Genomic DNA, 23,991 nt, shown 5'->3' with positions numbered 1-23,991 from the left:
CTTGGAAGTCCAAGCACCACGACTTCCCATCTCAGCTGTGCTGTTTACTGTATGTGGATCCTTGAGCAAGTTACTTAACCTTTTCATGCTTTCATTTTTTTCCTTTTCATTCTTTCATTTTTTTTTTTTCACAGTTGTTGGGAGAATCAATTGAGAAATGTAAGTGACCGGTAAACGGCAGGTGACATCATTCAAAAAGTGTTATTACCTTCTGGACATTTGACTTTCGAAATAACTCTGTTTTCCTCTTTGCCTTGGCCCCTGGGAAGCTTACAGAACAAATTTTCTAACCATCTATAGTAACCACACTGGATGGACCCAAATGATCTACGTTTTTAGGTGAAAGTTTATCTTGGTTTTGGGAGGTTTTTTTGAACTTATATTTGAGTATAGATGAACAACAATGCTGTGTTAGTTTCAGTTGTACAGAAAAGTGATTCAGTTGCACATACACTTGTATCTATTCTTTTTCAAAATCTTTTCCCATTTAGGTTGTTACATAATATTGAGCAGAGTTCCCTGCACTCTACAGTATGTGCTTGTTGGTTATCCATTTTAAGTATAGTACTGTGTATACTTTGGAGAAGGCGATGGCAACCCGCTCCAGTACTCTTGCCTGGAGAATCCCATGGACGGAGGGGCCTGGTAGGCTGCAGTCCATGAGGTCTCTAAAAGTCGGACGCGACTGAGCGACTTCACTTTCACTTTTCACTTTCATGCATTGGAGAAGGAAATGGCAACCCACTCCAGTGTTCTTGCCTGGAGACTCCCAGGGACGGCGGAGCCTGGTGCGCAGCAGCAGCAGCAGTGTATACTTGTTGATCCCAAACTCCCTGACTATCCTCCCCCACACTCTTCCCCATTGGTAACTGTAAGTTTGTTCTCTTACTGCCCATATTTCTCTTTCTCTTCAACTATGTTGACATTTGCAAAAGTGTGTGTGTATATAGTCTATCAAATCTTTTGTGGAATAAATGAGTATATGTATGCAAGTGAACAAATAAATCCATTTTAAACATTCTATGTAAATGATTATCTAATGATATCATAGTTGCTTTGCATTGTCTCCAGAGTAGACTGTGACAAGGAATCCAAACCCCTACAGGGACATATCTTACTCCCTATTGCATTCATTATCCCGATGACAGTTCCCAAAACACAGAAGAAATCCCATGACTATTAAAATGAAAGTAATACAATATTGTAAAGTAATTAGCCTCCAATTAAAATAAATAAATTTAAATTAAAAAATAATAAAAAATAAATAAATTTTAATTCCAAAAAAAAAAAAGAAAGTATATTTCTCACTGTGTTGTGTATTACTTTGCCTTGACTTCTAAGGAACCTGCTCACATTTGAGAACAGGATGAGAAAAATCTCACGAAATGTACCTAAAAACTATGAAAGCATATAGTCTTCATATTAAGCTTAATTCAGAGTTAAATAAACCAGAGTTTCACAGGGTCCACAGTAAGCAAAGTCAGGATTATTACTCTGTATCCTGACCACATAATGATCTTTCCCTCCATATTTCAGTATCTTAACTCTAAGTTTATAGACAGAGTAATATATTTTGATTTTTTTTAATATTTATTTTTTTGGCTCTACCGGGTCTTAACTGCTGCATGTGGGATCTTTAATATTTGTTGTGTGGCATATGAGCTCTTAGTTGGGTTATGTGGGATCAAGTTTCCTGACCAGGGATTGTTCCTAGGCCCTCTACTTTGGGAACACAGAGTCTTAGACACTGGACTACCAGGGAAGTCCCTAGTATATGTCCTGATTTTAAAGAAAACAGTGACATTGTCTTTTTAATCAGTCTCAGTAAGTGAATAATAAAAATAATCAGGGGGTCATGATGTTGGAGAAAACTTGGACATCTAGTCTTCATTTCATAAATAAGCTCAAAATTCAGCTAAGGCTTTTAATAGAATCTAAATAGCTATATAATGTGTCTCTGGAAGGGATAATAAATTAATGGTGTAAGCAGAAACCAGATTTATATATTCATTAATGTCTTAATTTATAAAAACCAATTGTGAGGTAAAGCAAAAAAAAAAAGTCCAATTCATTTCTTAATTTGTTTTCATGATCTCATTTCCTTTATTACTATTTGTTATTATTTATAAAATTAATTTATTTCCTTTCACGCCACACTTTCCCTGATTTTCTAAAAGGGGCAGCAGGGGCTTTCTGGGTCCTAAAAGAGTGGGCGGGTGATGACTGAAATGCAGACTAATGACTTAATGCCCGCAAGTCCTGCGATTTCCCCACAAAGCTCTGACAAAAAGACCTGGAGAACAGCAGACCCTGCTATTCTCAGCGCAGCTGACAATTTGTGCTAAATAGAATCAAATTTGGGGATCTAGACAAATGCCCAGTGGGACCAGGTTTGATTCACCTGGTCTCTCTGAGTAGAAGATAACCCCCAAGAGAGAAATCAGTCTTCAAAAAACAGAAAGGGAAAAGAAAATTTTCTGATCTCTTGGGATTTGTGTGGGTGCACCCCTCTCTCTGCTACTCCTTCTTCTTTTGGAAGACATCTAGTTTTGTGTCTGATCTTAACTGAAAACCGGTGTCATTAGTATTATTTGAAAGTTAGGATATGAGGGAAACTAGTCACCAAGGTCAATAAGTAAAGATAAAGATAATATTAACATAAGGGGAAAATGAAGCCTCTTTCTGAAAAATATCACAAAGCACCACGGTATCAGAGATATCCATTTGTTGTTGTTCAGTCCACAAAGTCGTGTCAGACTCTTTGCAGCCTCATGAACTGCAGCATACCAGGCTCCTCTGTCCTCCACTGTCTCCCAGAGTTTGCTCAAATCCATGTTCAATTAGTTGGTGATGTGACTTAGCACCCACTCATGAATGCTATCTGACCATCTCATCCTCTTCCGCCCCCTTCTCCTTTTGCTTTCAATCATTCCCAGCATCCAGGTCTTTTCTAATGAGTTGGCTCTTCGTATCAGGTGGTCAAAGTATTAGAGCTTCAGCAACAGTCCTTCCAATGAATATTCAGGGTTGATGTCCTCTACGATTGACTGGTTTGATCTCCTTGCTGTCCAAGGGACTCTCAAGAGTCTTCTTCAATACGGCAGTTTAAAAGCATTACTCAGCCTTCTTTGCAGTTCTACTCTCACATCCATACATGACTACTAGGAAAACCATAGCTTTGACTACACGGATCTTTGTTGCCAAAGTATCTCTCTCCTTTCTAATACGCTGTCTAGGTTTGTCATAACTTTCCTTCCAAGGAGAACTGTTTTTTAATTTCATGCTTTCAGTCACCATCCACAGTGAATTTTGGAGCCCAAGAGAATAAAATCTGTCACTGCTTCCACTTTTCCCCTATTTGACAGGAAGTGATGGGACCAGATGCCATGCTCTTAGTTTTTTGAATGCTGAGTTTCAAGCCAGCTTTTCACTCTCCCCTTTCACCCTCATCAAGAGACTCTTTTAGTTCCTCTTCACTTTCTGCCATTACAGTGGTATCATCTGCATATCTGAGGCTGTTAATATTTCTCCAGGCAATCTTGATTCTGGCTTGTGATTCATCCAGCCCAGCATTTCACATCATGTTCTCTGCAGAAGTTAAATAAGCAGAGTGACAATATACAGCCTTGTCATACTGTTTTCCCAATTTTGAACTAGTCAGTTGTTTCATGTCCATTTCTAACTGCTATTTCTTCATCCACATACAGGTTTCTCAGGAGATAGGTAAGGTGGTCTGGTACTCCCATCTCTTTAAGAATTTTCCACAGTTTGTTGTGTGTGATCTATATAGTCAAAGGCTTTAGTATATTCAGTGAAGTAGAAGTAGATGTTCTTCTGGAACTCCCTTGCTCTCTCCATGATCCAACGAATGTTGCAAATTTGATCTTCAGTATCTCTGCCTCTTTGAAACCCAGCCTGTACATCTGGAAGTTTTCAGTTTACTTACTGCTAAAGCCTAGCTTGCAGGATTTTGAGCATTACCTTGCTGGCATGTAAAATGAGCGCAATTGTTCAGTAGTCTGGACATTCTTTGGTATTTCCCTTCTTTGGTATTGGAATGAAATCTGACCTTTTCCAGTCCTGTGGCCACTGCTGAGTCTTCTAAATTTGCTGACATGCTGAATGCAGTGCATTGACAGCGTCATTTTTTAGGATTTTAAATAGCTCAGCTGGAATTCCATCACCTGCACTAGCTTTGTTCATAGTAAAGCTTCCTAAGGCCCACTTGACTTCACACTCCAGGATGTCCTGCTCTAGGAGAGTGACCACACCATCATGGTTAACCAGGTCATGAAGCCAAGTGAAACAGCACAATCAGATTAAATCAGCCACCAATTGTGTTTGAGTATTATGATCAGTGAAAATTCCAAACAGACTGAAAAAAATTACATTCAGTAACTCTAAAAGATGACATTACTCAAAAAGTCTCAATGAACGAGGAATAGGCAGTTGCACTTCTTCCTGGCCCTCTCCTAACTGGTTGCTGTTTTGAGTCTCCCTCTTATTGTAATTTTAGCTTATTTTTGGACATGCCTATACACTTAATGCGAAGAAGGCAATGGCACCCCACTCCAGCACTTTTGCCTGGCAAAACCCATGGATGGAGGAGCCTGGTAGGCTGCAGTCCATGGGGTCACTTGGAGTCAGACATGACTGAGCGACTTCACTTTCACGCATTGGAGAAGGAAATGGCAACCCACTCCAGTGTTCTTGCCTGGAGAATCCCAGGGACGGGGGAACTTGGTGGGCTGCCGTCTATGGGGTTGCACAGAATCGGACACAACTGAAGCAACTTAGCAGTAGCAGCAGCAGCATACACTTAATGACCCTCAATATTCCATTCCCATGTTTCTTCCTTCTCAAATGTCACTTATAGCCTAATAATTCCCACTGCCATGTCCCATTCAACTTTTACACATGACTTTCAGACCTATGTCTCTTACAACTTACAGAATGTCTCTACCTAAATCTGACACAACTTCTTCAAGAGCTGGTCTGAATCATCCTTAACTCTCCACTCCCAAAAGCCAAAAGTCAGCAGTATCTATTGCTTCTGCTTCACATCTAGCTCTTTCTCTCAGTACTCTTCCATCTTAGACAAAATTTTCCTTAGAACTTCTCAGCAGCCTAGTGTGTTCCAACTTCAGTGATCTCCCTGACCCTAGTTAATCCCTCAATTATCCAACCCTCAAAATTTTCCATCAGAGCCATACATCTGACATTCTTATCCTGTTTAAAGGTTTACAATGACCTCTCCTTGTCTATAAGAGAAATTAATATCCTCATAATATTTATTGCATGTAAGTTGTTGCACCCACTGTGAAAAAGAGTATGTAGGTTCCTCAGAAAACTAAAACTAAAAATTTTTGTCTGGCATATATCCAGACAAAAACGACAGTTCAAAGAGATAACAGGCACCACTACATTCATAGCAGCACTAATCACAATAACCAAGACATGGAAACAACCTAAATGTCCACTGACAAATGATTTAAAGAAGATATGGTCAATCAGTTCAGTTCACTCAGTCATGTCTGACTCTTTGCGACCCCATGCACTGCAGGAAGCCAGGCTTCCCTGTCTATCACCAACTCTCAAAGTATACTCAAACGCATGTCCATCGAGTCGACGATACCATCCAACCATCTCATCCTCTATCGTCCCCTTCTCCTCCTGCCTTTAATCTTTCCTAACATCAGGGTCTTTTCCAATGAGTCTGTTCTTTGGATCAAGTGGCCAAAGTATTGGAGTTTCAGCTTCAGCATCAGTTCTTCCAGTGAATATTCAGGACTGATTTCCTTTAGGATAGACTGGTTGGATCTCCTTGCAGTCCAAGAGACTCTCAAGAGTCTTCTCCAACACCACAGTTCAAAAGCATCAATTCTTCAGCGCTCAGCTTTCTTTATGGTCCAACTCACATCCATACATGACTATAGGAAAAACCATAGCTTTGACTAGATGGACCTTTGTTTGCAAAGTAATGTCTCTGCCTTTTATTATGCTGTCTAGGTTGGTCATAGCTTTTCTTTCAAGGAGCAAGCATCTTCTAATTTCATGGCTGCAGTCATCATCTGCAGTGATTTTCGAGCTCAAAAAAATAAAGTATCTCACTGTTTCCATTGTTTCCCCATCTATTTACCATGAAATGATGGGACCAGATGCTATGATCTTAGTTTTCTGAATGTTGAGCTTTAAGCCAACTTTTTCACTCTCTTCTTTCACTTTCATCAAGAGGCTCTTTAGTTCTTCTTTGTTTTCTTCCATAAGGGTGGTGTCATCTGCATATCTGAGGTTATTGATAGCTCTCCCAGCAATCTTGATTCTAGCTTGTGCTTCATCCAGCCTGGCATTTCTCATGATGTATTCTGCCTATAAGTTGCATAAGCAGGGTGACAATATACAGCCTCAACATACTCCTTTCCTGATTTGGAACCAATCTGTTGTTCCATGTCCAGTTCTAATTGTTGCATCTTGATCTGCCTACAGATTTCTCAGGAGGCAGGTCAGGTGGTCTGGTATTCCCATCTCTTTAAGAATTTTCCACAGTTTGTTGTGATCCACTCAGTCAAAGTCTTTGGCATAGTCAATAAAGCAGAAGCAGATGGTTTTCTGGAATTTTCTTGCTCTTTCTATGATCCAACAGATGTTGGCAATTTGATTCCTGGTTCCTCTGCCTTTACTAAATCCATTTTGAACATCTGGAAGTTCACAGTTCATGTACTGTTTAAGCCTGGCTTGGAGAATTTTGAGCATTATGTCGGTATCGTGAGATGAGTGCAATTGTGCAGTAGTTTGAACATCTTTGACATTGCCATTCTTTGGGATTGGAATATTCACAATATTTGGCATTCCCTTTCTTTTTTAAAATTAATTTATTTAATTTAATTGGAGGTTAATTACTTTACAACATTGTGGTGGTTTTTGTCAAACATTGACATGAATCAGCCATGGGTTTACATGTGTCCCCCATCCCAAATCCCCCTCCCACCTCCCTCCCCATCCCATCCCTCTGGATTGTCCCAGTGCACCATGGCATTGCCTTTCTTTGGGATTGGAATATTCATAATAGCCAAGACATGGAAACAACCTAAATACCTATTGACAGATGATTTAAGGAAGATATGGTGGGTAAACACAATTGAATACTACCCAGTCATAAAAAAGAACAAAATAATTCTAAGTACAGAAACACGGATGAAACTAGAGATTATCATACTAAGTGAAGTAAGTCTGAAAAAGAGACAAATGAAACTGCCTTCATCATGGACACAGAGAATCATGGACACAGAGAACAGGTGGGTGGTTGCCAAGAGGGAGGATGCATGGGAGAGGGATGGAGGGGAGGCTGGGGTTAGCGGATATAAGCTGTTATAAGCAGAATGGAAAATAAGGTCCCACCGTACAGCACACAGCTATATTCAATGTCCTATCATAAACCATAATGGAAAAGAATATATTCAAAAGAGAATGTATACAGATGTATAACTGAGTCATTTCACAGTACAGTGAGTAATTAACACACCCTAAATCAACTATACTTCAATTAAAAATCTTTAAAATATTTTTAAAATATAATAATATTCATTCCATCTATCTATCCATTTATCTCTACATTCATTTACTCAAGAAATACTTACTGAGAATAGCATTGAAACATGTATATTACCATATGTGAAACAGATCATCAGTCCAAGTTCGATGCATGAAACAGGGCACTCAAAGCCACCGCACTGGGACAACCCTGAGGAATGGGATAGGGAGGGAGGTGGGAGGGGGTTCAGGATGTACACCTGTACACATGTACACCCATGGCTGATTCATGTCAATGTATGTCAAAAACCACTACAATATTGTAAAGTAATTAGCCTCCAATTAAAATAAATAAAATTTTAAAAAAGAAACCATATAAGCATAAAAAAAAAGAAAGAAATACTTGCTGGACTCATATTAAAAAACAGGCACTGTTGGTATTATGCTATGTGGAGTAAAACACAAGTCCATGCCTTCTCTGAACCCTGACCTCCACCTTCCAGACTCATCCCTGTCTTTTCTCCCTACCTTACTCAAACCCTACATACTGAATTCATACCAAATATTTCCGTTTCCTTTTTTGGGCTCCAAAATCACTGTAGATGGTGACTGCAGCCATGAAATTAAAAGACGCTTACTCCTTGGAAGGAAAGTTATGACCAACCTAGATAGCATATTCAAAAGCAGAGACATTACTTTGCCAACAAAGGTCCGCTAGTCAAGGTTATGGTTTTTCCTGTGGTCATGTATGGATGTGAGAGTTGGACTGTGAAGAAGGCTGAGCGCCGAAGAATTGATGCTTTTGAACTGTGGTGTTGGAGAAGACTCTTGAGAGTCCCTTGGACTGCAAGGAGATCCAATCAGTCCATTCTGAAGGAGATCAGTCCTGGGATTTCTTTGGAAGGAATGATGCTAAAGCTGAAACTCCAGTACTTTGGCCACCTCATGCGAAGAGTTGACTCATTGGAAAAGACTCTGATGCTGGGAGGGATTTGGGGCAGGAGGAGAAGGGGATGACAGAGGGTGAGATGGCTGGATGGCATCACGGACTCGATGGCCATGAGTCTGAGTGAACTCTGGGAGTTGGTAATGGACAGGGAGGCCTGGCGTGCTGCGATTCATGGGGTCACAGAGAGTCGGACACGACTGAGCAACTGAAATGAAATGAATGAAATATGTTCTGCATTTTGACCTTCACATATTTCACAAACTAGGCTCCCTATTTCAAATCGTGACTTCCTAATAACATTTAAGTACCACAGTCAAGTGCCACCTTTCCTGAGAATGTTCCTGGCTATCCCAGAGAGGGATATCTACAACCTAACCAACAGTTATAGGCTAGATGATTAACTGTCATTTTCTGTTTGGGGTTTTTTTTTTTTTTTTGGTCCCAGCATATTACACAATGCAAACATATGTGTGTTGGGCAAGAAAACCAATTTTCCAGTAACAAATGCAAAATAAACATAAAAAGTAAAGCAGTTTGGTCAAATGAATTGTCTAGGTCTATTGGTGGAAGAAAAACAAGTTAATTTCAGATAAATGTCCATCTGAAGAAGGAAGGAATGTTGCTTTTTGACCATTTCAACTATGATTTTGAACTCTGTTAAATGGTGAATACATGACCTAGATGAAAAACCTGATTTAGATGAATGCATTCACTGGTTTCAGAACTAGAAGACAATGTTTTACTCACATGTGCAACTTTGAGATGTTCTGGGAAAACAATGTGCTTCCACAAAATTTACTCCCAGAAATTAAGGATTTTGTGAACACATCTCTAAGCACACTTTAAAATGTAAGTATGCCAGATGACCTCTTTGGACCACATCCGCAGTAACTGTCTTATTCTCAACCTGCCACTTCTTGAAAGAACATTCCTTTTTACCAATGGCTCCTATTCACATAGTTCAGAATAAATATCTCTATGGTTCCCGTGTAACTCAGGAAACTGACAAAGTACAGCATCTTCTCCTACCCAGTTTCTCCTTTGCTCCCTACCCCCAACCCTCAATCCCTTTCCAAGGCACCAATGTAAAAGCTGACTGATAACATTCTCACCAGTAGCTGGTCTATTATGATCTGAAACTGGGCTTCTTCTCACTGCTGCATAGAAATCCCATGAGCTCCTATTGCTACATCGTTCAAATACCAGCAGCCAGGGATTCTGAAAGAGGAGTGGAGGAGCAGGAAGAAGCTCTCATGGGGCATTCATTTCATGCAGATCCATGAAGCCAAAGTCTTCCTGGCTGCTTTTCACACATTCTTTGTTAAAAAGATGTGGCATAAGGCTTAGTGGATGCACAAGTCCTCAAGCTGTTGGACTGTATAGAAAAGGGGAAGATATTTTGTCAGCTTTTGAGATTTCCTTTTTAAATATGACCAGACATTCATATACATTTACACACTTTCCCTTTAATCAGCAACATGCAAATTGCGTATTCATCTGGCTAGACATAGGGCAAGCACTGTTTATGGAGATAGCATTACACATTATAGGCACAATTCTGATGAAAGGAAATCTTTGTTTAAAAAAAAAAAAGTACTGGAGGTAAAAAGAAGCAAGTTCTGTAAAAAGCAAATACAGTTTGGGACCAGGACTTCCAAGGTATGGATCTCGTCTCTGGTTGCCTAGTACAAAGCCAACCAAATTTCTCATAATCATTTTAATAATATTAATACAAATGCCACCATAACATACCATACATTGATTTAATTCCTAAATGTTTCTGTTTGCTGCATTGGTGCAGTTCCCCTAACAAAAACCTTTCAGTTGATTATGAGTCATATTTCTATGCTAGCTTATTTTTAACAATGAATTCTGATGTAGTCAGGACTATTTTTGTGGATGACTATGCTGAGTGTCATTCCAGAATCATTTTGTCAGACTCATCAGTATACCGTGCATGCTTAATGCTAAAATAAAATAATAAATGTATTTATTTATAAATATTTTCTATTTCTTATATAATTAGAGAAACTGTATTATCATCATATGTTTTTCTTTAATCAGTGTTTATCTCTTTAACATCCATTGAAACATTACATTTATACCAAGTGGTAATACTTTATAAGTAATGGTGAATCTGTCTTAACATTTTCACCCCCGTACTTACTTGTGAGTGATGAGGAAAGGTCACAGGATGATTGAACTTCAGTTTGGTCTCAGCACCATAAGATGATTCTCTTTTCTATTTTTATAACACACGAAAATTTTGTAAAACTATGGCCATAACAAAGTCAGTCTCTTTTATTCCACTTTCATGGCATGCACCATCTTTAATTGAGTATGTTAATCTTCCAAGAGAGGCTAAAAACCCCAAAAAAGTAGTTTGTGTCTGCTTGTTCATTGCCATATCTCCAATGTCTAGAACAAGAATAGCACAAAGAATTACATGGGCGCATCAATAAATATTTGAAAAATAACTAAAAAGAAACAATCAGAACAGAAGAGCAGAATCACAGCCATTCCTTCTTCAGCAATTCAAGCTGCTCCCCTTCTCTCACTCATCTTGAAAAGGAGAGGGAAATAGCAGCAGAAAATGGACAAATGCTCCACTGTTGATGGCAGTGACTTAGATTCAGGAAGTTTGATTAAATATCTGTGGTGAGAGGATGTTAACACGTCTCCTGCCTAGTCCTACCCTCTGTCTTACCTCACACCCCTCTCATTTCACTCAAAACCAGGGAAACACAGATATTGGGATCCTTGAACAAAGCCATCATCATCTTGATTTTCATTCCAAGAGCTTATTTCCAGTAAAAGTCCCTTTTCTATAAGGAAAGATTTGCAAGGATATGCTATGATAGAGAACCAGTTTTGTACTGTTATTTCTCCCACCTCCAACCCCCCACTCTCACATCAAGATGGGAAAGAACATGATCCTCGTTGGAGGGCAGAGGGAGCAGAGTGGAAAAGAGACAAAGAAACCGCAGTTAAGTTTGACTACAAAAGCGTAGGAAGGCCCTGAATTCATTAGGTGGAGCCCAAGAAAGTGAATGAGGTTCTGAGCAGCACAAGCAGAAGTCAGGGTGTTAAACAGGGGCAAGTTGAGGAGATACCATACAAAATCCCCCCAACTCTCCCCCTCCACTCCCATAAATCTCCAGAAGCCCTGAGTACACAAAATCATCTCCTCTAGTTCCCCATACTCCTCAAAGTCTTATGTAAGTGTTGAGATTTGGTCAATGAATAGAAAGGGAGCCTTGGGTTCAGGACAGTGAAGCCACCAAGTACGTGACTGAAGACCAGAAACCATGCGGAACTGTGCCAATCTCACCTGACGGCCTCATGGACAGACCCTTCTCCCTGATGCCATGTGAGCCCCAGGAAGTGGATGCTACTCTAGGGGGTAACATGAAGAAAGGACAAATTTAATGAACTGAGTTAAAATCTAGAATGGCTAAGAAAACCCAGGACTGACTACAACACATTTCCCCATTAGGGGGAATGAGGACTCAACAAAGAGATTGGCAGCGTTATGGACAAAGTTTCACAGCACAGTTCGGAAGCATTCACATCCCTTAGCATATATTGTAACTCCATTTGGCAAGCTACATGCTGGGGATGACAAGCATAAGTGTAACTAAACAATCTCTTTAAAGTGTCATGAATACCTGAGAAGAAATAAATACAAGTTTAATGCATTTTATCTAAACTGAGGACAGCTAAAATAAAGGAGGTGGCAGAATACATTGTAGACACAGATGTGACCAATAATTTCCTTGAAAATACAGTTGAAAATCATGATTAATATTTTATAACAAATGAAAAGATTATATTACTATTTAAATTTAGCTGTTCCTAACAACACTGTCACCAAGAGTAGAAATGAGATGTTGACCCACTGTATTAGGACATGTATTTTAAATTTCTGCACACTGAGTCATTCCCTTACTTTACTAAAAATATTTATTCAGGAGCTGGGTCAATGATTAAGGACTGTAGGACGATTAGAAAAAAGTCAAACTTACTGATCAGTAAAGAAGACTGGTACATTATAGTACTTGGATGTAATAATTAGTATCATTCTCTTCATTAGCATTATGGTCATTAAAAAAGCGTGTAATATAGTGGTTATGGACATAGAGTCCAGAGTGAAATCTCAGCTCATTCATTTACTAGCTATGTGTCACTGCAGTAAGTTGCTTAATTTCTTAATTTACCCATCTGTAAAATGGACATTTCACTGTCCCCACCTCTCAGGGCTGTTAGGCCGAAAAGAGTTTAATGGAACAAAGAACTTGGAACAGAATCTGGCACATATGAGATGCTGTTCAGATGTTGACATTTACAGAGGTTATTACTGGTAGTGAGCATGGTGACATCGAAACTTAAAATGTATTTCACAATTTAAAAACAATACTGATGTACAATGATCTATTTTAATCTTTATACGAGCCCTGAGAAGGAGGTAACATTGATACCCAGAATAAGGGACTCTACACCTCTAGAGCAGGCTAGGGTCTGCAGCCCTTGTCTAGCAGGAAGAAATTTCAGAAGATGAGACCTTCAGCCACTTAACTCTTAAGAATAAGAGTGTAGGGACAATGAGACAGGTTGGGACCTGGACCCTTTGCTGCAGTACTGCAAAGCTTGCACCTGGATATACCTCTCCTTCTGCAACAAAATACAAAAAACTATGTGGGACTAAAACTAACTGCAGGCCTGTGCAGGTGGGGCAAATTGTGTACAAAAGATATAAAAAGACCAAAGAACCCCTACTGCCACTTCTGAAGAGCCAGGAGCAAAAACAAGGTGTTGGGAGCAAAGCAAGGTACTGAGCAGACTCCCTGCCTACACCACCTAAGCGTCCTTTGGACCCTACCCCTGGATACACCCTACTCTCAACCCATATAAGGAACAAGCTCACCCCCAATCCCATCAGGCAGAGAGCAAGCAAGAGAGCCTGTTTCTTCTCTCTGCTCCTCTGATGTAGCTGCATGCATGTAGCTGGGCCTCCGATAAAGCCTTGCCTGAAAAAAAAGAGAGAACACTAAAATTTGGAGAGCATAAGGGAGATGTGAACCCCAGTCTCCTGAATCCAAATCTAAACTTGCTGTCAAAACATTTGCATCCTTCACTATACAACATGACTCGTTCTCCTTTAAGGAAAACATAAAGGTAAAAGGAATGAGTACTACTTTATCCAGAGACATCAACATATAGAGCCTGATCACTGATGACATTGGCATCAGACTGCGAAAGGGCGGTATGCACAGGAGGAAGTTGTGGAAGCCCTGGTTCACTGATGGGAAAGGCCAGCTTAGGGGACTGAGATGATCTGAGGCAGCAGAGCCCCCTATGGAGGCCACCTGTGTGAGAAGGTATATTATGCACAAAGCATCCCCACTTCTAGGAATTGAAAGGCTGCAGAAAGTAACACCTGGGCATGGAAAGATATCTCCAATCACTGTGATATAGGATAAAATTTACAATGACCTTATGTTTTAGCTATTATAGGACCTTAAGAAATACCTCACAAAAGAAGATATCAGTTCAGTTCAGTTACTCAGTTGTGTCAGACTCTTTGCAACCCCATGGACTACAGCACACCAGGTTTCCCTGTCCATCAGCAACTCCCAGAGCTTGCTCAAACTCATGTCCGTTGAGTCAGTGATGCCATCCAACCACCTCATCCTCTGTTGTCCCTTTCTCCTCCCACCTTCAATCTTTCCCAGCATCAGGGCCTTTTCCAATGAGTCTGTTCATTGCATCAATGGCCCAAGTATTGGAGTTTCAGCTTCAGCATTAGTCCTTCCAATGAATATTCAGGACTGATTTCCTTTAGGATGGACTCGTTGGTTCTCCTTGAAAGTCTAAGGGACTCTCTAGAGTCTTCTCCAAAACAATTCAAAAGCATCAATTCTTTGGCTCTCAGCTTTGGACTATAAAGAAAACTGAGTGCCAAAGAACTGATGCTTCTGGAAACACCATAGCTTTGACTAGATGGACCTTTGTTGACAAAGTAATGTCTCTGCTTTTTAATATGCTGTTTAGGTTGGTCATAAAGAAGATATACAGATGGCAAATAAGCATGTAAAAAGATGCTCTGTACCATACATCGTCATGGAAATGCAAATTAAAACAATAAGATACCACTACCTACTTATTAGAAGGGCCAAAATCCAGAACACTGACAGCATCAAATGCTGGTGAAGAGATGTGGAGCAACCGGAACTCTCCTGACTTAAGGGGATGAAAATGGCACAGCCACTTTGGAAAATAGCTTTGTGGCTTCTTAAAAAACTAGACAAACACACCTCCATGCAAAACAGTCGGAAACTTATGTCTTCACACAAACCTACACACAGATGTTTACTGTAGCTTCACTTACAATTGCCAAACTTGGAAGCATCCTGAGATACCCTTCAGCAAGTGAGTGGATATATGAACAGTGGTACCTCCAGAAATGGAATATTACTCATTGCTAAAAAAAGAAATGAGCTATCAAGCCACAAAAAGACATGGATTGCTAAGAGACTTACATATTGCTAAGTGCAGGAAGCCAATCTGAAAGTGCTGCATACTTTGTGATTCCAACTACATGATATTTTGGAAAAAGAAAAACTGTGAAGACAGTAAAAATCAGTGGTTGCCAAGGTTGGTGGGAGTAGGTGGGAGAGACATGAATAAGCTGAGCACAGAGTGAAAATATTGTTTTTGCTATTATAACAATGGATGTCATTAGGCATTGTTTACACCCATAGCATGCACAACACCAAGAGTGAACCATAATGCAAACTTACAGACTTTGGTTGACTATGATATATCAATCTAGGCTTTTCCTTTGTTAAAAAAAAAAAAAAAAAAAAAAAGTAGCATTCTGGTATATTCTGGTGCATTCTATGCACTCAAGGGGTCAGGAGGCATATGGGAAATCTCCACTTCCCTTTCAATTTTGCTGCAAACCTAAAACTGCTCCAAAAAAATCTTTTTTAAAAACTAAATAAGTAAGGATACATAACTGTATTTTGAATGATGTCCTGAGAAGTGTCCAAGGTTAAAAATCTGTCTGTTCAAAGAAATATGGAGGCCAATATTTACAGAGATTACACTCAAAGGTGGAAGGTAATGGAAATAATCCTCACAATTAGATAACAGAGCCTTTCCATATTAACATAAATGATATTTTAAAATTGAAATATTAAGCCATGGTAAGCATAAGCTCCAATATTAATGGGGCACATAAACAGAAAAAAAAATGGTTTTGTGCTATTTAATCTCAAAAATGGTTTAATGACCCTTATCTGATTATGAAAACAGCACAAGGCACTGTATTAGATAAATAGGACATTAAAAATACTGCTAACTGGTAAGCAGCTTGAAAATATCCAAATGAAAGTAATTTTAAATCAAATTTAATAGTCACTAAAGGAATATTAAAGAGTTGTCCTGGATATGGCTATGACATTGGCAAACACAAACATGTATAAAGAAAGTAAAAGAAAAGCACAGAATAACAGCTAAGAAAACAAATCACAGATTGAAAGTTATGAATTTGGTTAATTTACTTATGGCTTGGTGTCTGCTACTCCAGATGCATTAATCCTCAGACTAATAAAAATGTTGAGTAATACAGTATACTTTAATGCATAATTATACCAACCTAATACAACAAACATGGTCAAGTGCTTTTCTCTGGAATTTGGTTATTTGTTTGCTTACTATAATGAAATTTAGACTAGAAATCAACAATAAAAATTATATATATAAAGGACATAAACATAAACAACATATACATTTTGAGAAATATGTAATATTTAGAAATAAATAATAAAAATATTATTTATGAAAATCGAGTTATAATAAAAGCAGTACTTAATGTTAATATTTGGTTAAGCTAGATGCTAATATATGGGGATTATTATATTAATTTCTATTCATATTTTATATTTTTTAAGATTTTCATCTGTGATTTTATTTTTTGATGTTTTTTTGAATTTGGTTAATTTTATATTAGGAATCGAAAGCTGAGCACTGAAGAATCGATGCTTTTGAACTGTGGTGTTGGAGAAGATTCTTGCGAGTCCCTTAGACTGCAAGGAGATCCAACTAATCCATCCTAAAGGAGACCAGTCCTGGGTGTTCATTGGAAGGACTGATGCTGAGGCTGAAACTCCAATACTTTGGCCACATCATGCGAAGAGCTGACTCATTGGAAAAGACTCTGATGCTGGGAGGGATTGGAGGCAGGAGGAGAAGGGGACGACAGAGGATGAGATGGCTGGATGGCATCGCTGACTCGATGCACGTGAGTCTGGGTGAACTCCAGGAGTTGATGATGGACAGGGAGGCCTGGCGTGGTATGATTCGTGGGGTTGCAAAGAGTCAGACACAACTGAGTGACTGAACTGAACTCAACTGAACTATTAGGAATCAGCCATTTCAGGACACTGGACAGAGCTTAAGCAAAACATGTAAAACACTGTACTTGAAGCTATCCCCATTTCCCCACTACTCACTTTGACATAAAAGTCATGATGACTAATACATGATTATCTCTAGTGCTTCAGCATCTGAGTATGGATGGGCTTGACTTGGGCTTCCCAGGTGGCGCTAGAGGTAAAGAACCTGTCTGCCAGTGCAGGAGACATAGAGATGTGGGTTCAATTCCTGGGTCGGGAAGATTCCCTGGAGGAGGAAATGGCAACCCACTCCAGTATTCTTTCCTGGAGAATCCCATGGACAGAGGTGCTTGTCAGGCCCGGGTCCATAGAATCACAGAGTCAGACACAGCTGAAGAGACGCAGCAGCAGCAGCAGCAGCAGCAGCAGCAGGACTTGGCCTGGGATGGTTCTGGCTCCCCCTTCTAAGTGTTCATTCATCTCTCTTTCTCTCCTCTTAAGTGTTAGTACAATGAAAAGGACTTGACTTCATCCCAAAGTTATCTAAGTGTGGGGTCTTCCAGGCCTCAATTCCCTAACTTGAAAACTGAAGGTAACAGCAAAATCTCACAAGTGATTGCATAATAAGAGAGGTAAATAATGTGCCTGGTGGAGCGATAAGTTCAGTGAGCATTACTGATTGTTATGCTCCTTACACCATGGCCCTAGTCACTGTGGTCTACTCACTGGCCCCAACCCCAAGATTTAACTTCCTGCTGATGACCATCTAGGAACCTCCTCGTTTGGGCCATGGTTCATCACATTGTTCTGGTACTACAACAGCATATCTGAGGTATGTATGTTAAATTGTGGTTGGAAATACAAAAGAGAAATTTGTCATAGATAGTTCCAAAAAGTCAAGTAATCACCCCAAAACATTTGTCTCCATCCCAAGAACAAAATTGGAATCACAAGATATTTTCAATGGGATAGTGATGACACCCTCGAGTCAGAAGGGAAATCTGGCCTAGGTTAGTTGGAGGCTGTCCCAGCAGTATCAGCCTCTATATTGTTAGGTTTTGCACATTTGATCAGCTCTGATAGTCAAAATGGTTGTTGTGATTATAAAGGCATCTGGAGTCAGAAAGGATCAAGAATCTCCCTACCTATATCATTTGTTGACATGAGACCTGGAGTTACCTCACAGAAACACAGCAGTTTTTTCTCTCCCTGTTTATCATGGTCTAACCTTTTGAACTGTAATTTGGAGAAACAGACAAAAAATTATCTCTGTTAATGAAATCTTGTTGGTTTGTTTTGTTTCTTCAGGGAGCTTGATGTTTACCTACATGTTCCCAAATGACAGAGCCATTTTTAGGAATCCATTTTTCCAAATAGCAAATAGAAATGAACCCTAGAAGAAAAATAAATGCAGCCAGAGAGCCTAAAAAGTAATCCTAGTGCTCACTCCCAGGTCTGTTATCACCTCCCTGAGTACTGTAACTTCTCCAGTCTTTCCTGCAAGAACCCCAGTTGCACTGAAAGTCACATCCAGCAGAAGTGACCTGTGGCATTTATTAGAACCTGTTTGATGTAATTACTCTTTTTTTTTTTTCCTTAAGAACCCCTTAACACCTAACCATCCACACAGGTGTTTGTTAGCAGGTACAATGTTACTGCAGAGAAGGCAATGGCACAGGCAAGAGAATCCCATGGGAGGAGCCTGGTAGGCTGCAGTCCATGGGGTCGCTAGGAGTTGGACATGACAGTGACTTCACTTTCACGCAATGGAAAAGGAAATGGCGACCCACTCCAGTGTTCTTGCCTGCAGAATCCCAGGGATGGGGGAGCCTGGTGGGCTGCCGTCTCTGGGGTCGCACAGAGTCGGACACAACTGAATCGACTTAGCAACAGCAGCAGCACAATGTTACTGAGCATTTACTTTTGTAGGTACAATCCTGAAATGAAGAGCATAGGATGAAATAGAGAACACAATAAAGGCCAGTCCGTAAATCCTATCATCTTTATATTCGTACAACTATGCTGTGAAAGTATATACAATAAATGCAGCAACATATGATTTTCAACTGTAAATTTTGTAAACACTGTTTTGATTCCTCTAATATGTCTCTGGAACTACTCTATAATGTGAATTCATGTTTCCTTCATTTTCGTTCAAATTTTTTTGGAACACAGCCAGTTACAAAGAAATAATTTTATTTTTCAAATCACTGCTATCCTCTATACCACCTTTGGCCAATGGGGAAAAGCATCAGATTGTTAAGCAAACAATAATTAGGTGCAAAGCTCAGAAAGATAGGAATGGCTGTTCTCATACAGGCGGGGCAGTTGGAAGCTCTCCTTCTTTTGACAATTACAGATACAGTGAGTGCATCAAGAGGGCATGTGAGAAATATCAATGCTCACTTGACCTACCAAATATATTTGTTTGGGAAAATATAAATGACAAATTGATCTTCAGATTAATGGCTGCCATATTGGTAAAGTACAAATCACTTTTAACAGCCACATTACTTCAGTAAAGAGAAGCTAGCTAACTGCTCTTTAATTAAGTACAGTTAATGACCTTAAGGGGATTAGTAGTCTTGTCTGATAATCAATAAGCATGGCAAGATTGCTGCCTCATAAACTGGGATGGGAGAACTAAATTAATCTGAAAAGATTAGTTTCCCCTGGGTTTTTTTTTTTTTTTTTTCTTTCTTATAGGTTGATTCCATGCAACCCTTTGGAAACTCATAATCCCAGGCAAGAAGTACATGCCAGTAATCCATTTATTATAAAGATATACATTTATCTTAGCATACATGGCTTAAAAAATGGTGCCAAGAATCCAAGTGACCAAAAAAAGGCCTTTTCTTGCAAATCATTGCTTGAATAATGCTCAAATAAAATCCTCTGTGCTGCATTTGGTAAGTGATTGATTAATGGATTTTAACTAGCTCTGCCATTGTGAGGTTCCATTTCTTCATTCATAAAATGAAGGAGGAAGCCTTGAAGGTCCTTTCCAGTTCCTACATTTTATATTTTGAATAGATCATAATTATAGATTCACTTGGTGATTTGTCCGTTTTTTAGTAGCCAATCAGTTTTGAGCAATAAGACACTAATCTTCTGGGCTCTCATCTGCGTTTCCCTTACACAGTCAGCAAAAACAAGCACGGTAAGCCAAGAACGTACATTTGAAATGTACCATCTAGGCAAAAAAAAACAATATATTAAAAATGGATGGTAGTGGATGCCATGTGGTACAGTGGAGATAGGAGAGAGAGGGAGGTGGGACTCGGTAATAATGGCTTTGTAGTCACATATGTTTTATTCAATACTTGACTCTTCTGCTTCTAAGAAACATGGCTTAGACAAATTGCTCTTCCTTTCTCAACCTCAGTAGGGTTAGAGAGTGGATCATCAAAATCATGGTAAATAAATGTTCTATGTACATATCATAGCACTTTCCAAATGCTACTTGTCTAGTCCCATGCCATTCTCTGATGTATTTGGGTGATCAATAGACAAATTCACACAAAATTTGTATGATCCAGCAATCCCATTCCTGGGCACGTATCTGGAAAACCATATTTCAAAGATACATGCACTCCAATATTCACAGCAGCAGTATTTATAATGGCTAAGACATGGAAACAACCTAAATGTCCATCAACAGATGGATGGATAAAGAGGATGTGGTACATATATACAACAAAATATTACTCAGTCATTAAAAAGGATGAAAGAATGTCATTTGAAGCAACATGGATGAACCTAGAGAAGATCATACTAAAAAAGTCAGATGGAGAAAGACAATGTAAATATATATGATAACAGAAAAAATGGTATCAGTCATATGTGGAATCTAAAAATGATTCAAATGAACTTATTTATAAAACAGAAACAGACTCAGATTTAGAAAACAAACTTATGGTTACCAAAGGAGAAGGTGGAGGAGAGGATAAATCAGGATGTGGGGATTAACATGCACATTACTATATACAAAATAGTGAACAAGGACTTACTGTATAGCACAGGGAACGCTACTAAATATTCTGTAATGACCTACATGGAAAAAAATGCAAAAAGCAATGGATATAGGTAAACATATAACTGAATCACCTTGTTGTGACCAACACAAAACTGAAAATCAACTATTCACCAATATAAAATAAAAATTTTAAATACATGTATACGCAGTATAACTATATGTGATATATAAATTCTCTACTTGTATCTGAGTACCGACAAACCTTTTGAAAATAAGACTGGGTCTTTTTTAGCTATAGTTTTCAGCTCCACATGTAGTATCTGGCATAGACACATACTGATAAAACTAAATAAGTACACTTTAGAGTAGTTTATTGGTTTTATTCAATTTTAAACCTTCAATATCTAAGCCCTCAATGTTTTGTTGAGCAACCAGGGACATCAACCTACTTGCTAAAACTAATAAGTAGTATCTGATTTTTCTTTCAGTATGTCAGTGTTATCAACTTCATGCACAGCAGTTTACTTATAGAACAATTAAGCCCAACTATGTCCCAGGGATTATGAGAAGTGGTTTTAAACATTAAATGATGCTAATCACAAAAAAATTATATAGCTATTTAATATGTGCTGTCATAATAGAAAGGGTTTGTCTTAAAGTCTTTTCACAGTCACATTTAACTTAGTATTATAAATATGTCGATTATTATCCAAGCAACATTGGTAAGACTTGGAAACTTGGAAGCTGAAATTGTCAGAAAAAGTCATTTTGCCAGCATGAGATAAAGTTCTATTTACTAACATAATTAAGATAATGTAATAGAGGCTATATCTGCAGAATAATCTCAAGAACTTCAAAAGCTAAAAAACAAAAAACAGAAACAAAAACCCACTGAAATTCTAGTAATGCTGCTGGTACTTCAGAGATCTTTTCCTTTCTTATGGATAGGTTATTTAACTTCTTAAGGGTTCATCTTACAAGCCTTCTAGATGAAGAAAATGCAAAAGGTTCTATAAGCAAGGGAGAAAAGCTTCCTTCACTAGATGAAAAATTGTTAACATTTCCTATATTCCAAGAGTCAAACATCTATATAGTGTATAGGAATGAAACCCATTCTGAAATGCCTACATGAGATGCCAGATTTCCAGCTTTGCCACTGAACATGGCTGTCCATGTTTTTAGATTCTCTTGCAATCCCATTTTTTTTTTCCCATTTGTGAGAAAGTACACAGAAAGGGCAACGTGTTTCCAGCAGTCTGTAAGAGCCTGTAATGCTTAAATGCTATTGGATTGGTCTTGGGGGACCTGGGGACTCAGCTTATGATTCTATAGCTGGACCTCAGGTTTCTCACTGGTGACAGAGAGCAGCTCCCCACGTGGAGGTGGTTCAGCACCCCTGTGCTCTGCCACTTGGGGGCATTTTCTGCAGTGCCTGTTTCAACCAGTGGACAGTTCCTACACCATCTACCTACCACTGATGTTGGTGGACTGACCAAGTTCCTGGATGCTGCCCTGCGGAACCTGCTCTGCCCAACCATGTGCTTCAAGGGTCACTAAGGAGGTCCTGATGGCTCAAATGATAAAAAAGAAAAAAAAAAAATTCTACCTGCAATGCAAGTGGGTGTGAAAGTCGCTCAGCCATATCTGACTCCTTGCAACCCCATGGACAATGGCCCACCAGGCTCCTCAGTCCATGGGGATTTCCCAGGCAAGAATACTGGAGTGGATTGCCATTCCCTTCTCCAGGGATCTTGCCCCGGGGATCAAGCCCAGGTCTCCCGCATTGCAGGCAGATTCTTACTGTCTGAGCCACCAGGGAAGCCCACAATTTCCTGGGTTGGGTTCAATTTCCTGGGTTGGGAAGATCTCCTGGAGAAGGGAATGGCAGCCCATTCCAGTATTCTTGCCTGGAGAATTCCAGGGACAGAGGAGCCTGGCAGGCTATAGTTCATGGGGTTCATGACTATAGTTCATGACTGAGCGACTAACACTTTCACCTTCAAGGAGGTCCTATTCTCTGAACCATGAGCCACAACTATCCTTTAAGTCATGAATTAATCCAGTGTCATTATAAATGGCAAAACGTGCTGTTCCACTGTGTCCCCATGGACACACTGACCTCAATGTCAATAAATTGCAGTAGGTTATGAGATTTCATTAATTCCTTTCTCTGAACAGCTATGGCCACGAAGACAAGTAAAACATCAAACACTTAAACACTCAAAAAGTTCCCTGAAAGTCCCTAGGCATGGGGTAAAGTAATAACAAATACAAAATCATCCTAAATTTCCACTGTGCCTCTCAGGCAAGCTCTAAAAATTCAAAAATAGTACTGTTACTACTTTGCCAAATCTTCAAGGAGCAGTTAAAAGAAAGAAACATTATTGGGGTTAAGATTTTATACTTCATAGAGTTGAAGCAGTGTGACAAGGCATTATAAAACTGTAGGAGAGGATAGCAGTAAGTAGTAGCAGTAGTAATAGTAGTAATGGAAGTGGTAGTGTTCTATTAGATGCTTGGAGACAGCAGAAGAATCAACGAGAAAGATAGAACATTGCAGAGTAGATTTGGTTGAAGAAAGACCTGCTAAGTGTCCCTTCATCCTGTCTCACTTACTATATATGTGGCTGCCCATGCCAGTCAGTCAGTCAGTTTAGTCGCTCAGTTGTATCTTTACGACCCCATGGACTCTTTACGACTCTTTACGACCCCATGGACTGCAGCACGCCAGCCCTCCCTGTCCATCACCAACTTCCGGAGCTTGCTCAAACTGACGTCCGTTGAGTTGGTGACGCCATCCAAACATATTATCCTCTGTCGTCCCCTTTTCCTCACACCTTCAATCTTTCCCAGCATCAGGGTCTTTTCAAATGAGTCAGCTCTTCGCATCAGGTGGCCAAAGTATTGGAGTTTCAGCTTCAGCATCAGTCCGTCCAATGAATATTCAGGACTGATTTCCTTTAGGATGGACTGGTTGGATCTCCTTGCAGTCCAAGGGACTCTCAAGAGTCTTCTCCAACACCACAGTTCAAATGCATCATTTCTTTGGTGCTCAGCTTTGTTTATAGTCCACCTCTCACATCCATACATGACCACTGGAAAAACCATAGCCTTGACTAGACAGACCTTTGTTGGCA

The sequence above is a fragment of the Bison bison genome, unplaced genomic scaffold (genome assembly GCF_000754665.1).
Source record: "Bison bison bison isolate TAMUID 2011002044 unplaced genomic scaffold, Bison_UMD1.0 scf7180017864325, whole genome shotgun sequence".
NCBI lineage: Eukaryota > Metazoa > Chordata > Mammalia > Artiodactyla > Bovidae > Bison > Bison bison.
Note: the sequence above shows the minus strand (reverse complement) of the source record.